Source organism: Ailuropoda melanoleuca, chromosome 7 (genome assembly GCF_002007445.2).
Source record: "Ailuropoda melanoleuca isolate Jingjing chromosome 7, ASM200744v2, whole genome shotgun sequence".
In the NCBI taxonomy this organism is placed as follows: Eukaryota; Metazoa; Chordata; class Mammalia; order Carnivora; family Ursidae; genus Ailuropoda; species Ailuropoda melanoleuca.
The window spans coordinates 62,346,701-62,347,973 of NC_048224.1; positions in this window are offsets into that span (position 1 = coordinate 62,346,701).

Here is a 1,273-nt window from a genome sequence, read left to right on the forward strand (position 1 = left end):
GGCATTTATGCGTACCTTTGCACTGATAGGCTATCATAGCAATCTATAGGCATGTTAATACTTGCTATTTATAGTTAGAAGCACTTTTTTGGGGTGGCTTTGTGTCTCTTTAGGCCATTGAGGTGTTGGCCTACCTGATCCGCCCCCCAGGGACAATTCCAGTGTCAGGATTTTTCCTTTGAACCTATTGAAAGAAGGTATCAGGATGCTTTTGTCAGCTTCCTTTTGGTCCGAGAACAGTGCAGTTAACTGAGCCTTTGACCTTTACAGGCATGTGGATGTGTGTGGCTGCCTGGTGAAGGAATATAAAAATATATTTTGAAGATGTACTTTGTACTGGGTAGAGTGACTTGCATTTTAGTTGTCCAGGGTCGAGGGCTCGAGTTTTGTATATCTTACACCGTGTGTTGGAGTGTTATTCTGCTTTTACCTAATAAATGTTAAGTGGAGTTTGGAAATGACTATGCCTGTTTGGCTCTGATTCTTTCATGAGGAGTACAGTCTTGCAAGAAAGAGCTGTTAGTGAGTTAGTTTATTTCTGATTCCCTTGAGGGAGGTTGATAAGGAATTAGATGAGGGCTGGCAAACTTTAATGACCACAGGAATTGGCACAGGATAGAAAGCCCTTCCTGTCTATCCCACACCCTCCGCACCTCAGAAAACACCCATCTCTGCTTCTGGAGTACTGCTGCTTTCCTTCCCTTCATTCCTCTCCCTTTCCTCTCTGTTCTCCCTTCTCCTCTCTCCTCTTACTCACTTTTCCTCTTTCTTCCTCTCCCCTCCCCTCCCCTTTCTCTCTGTCTCTCTGCTTTCTCTCTCTTCTGCTCCCATGGATGATTCCAAGGAACACCCATTTACAAAATGGGGCTGGAGAATGTAAATTAATTCCTTAAAACCTGGTTGAGTTTCTTTCTTGGATTTCAACAGACCAAATCACCTATTTCAATTTCAGGGACATATTGGGCCATTGTTTTTCCATCTTTTCCTAATAATTACCAGATTCCCTCTTTAAACGTACTTGCTAGAAATACAGTCCCTATTTAATTCTTTTCCATTGATTTTTTTCATAAGAGACACTCTTTTTTTGTGTTTGTTTAAAGATTATTTATTTATTTATTTGACAGAGATAGACACAGCCAGCGAGAGAGGGAACACAAGGAGGGGGGAGTGGGAGAGGAAGAAGCAGGCTCCCAGCGGAGGAGCCTGATGTGGGGCTCAATCCCATAACCCCGGGATCACGCCCCGAGCCAAAGGCAGATGCTTAACCGCTGTG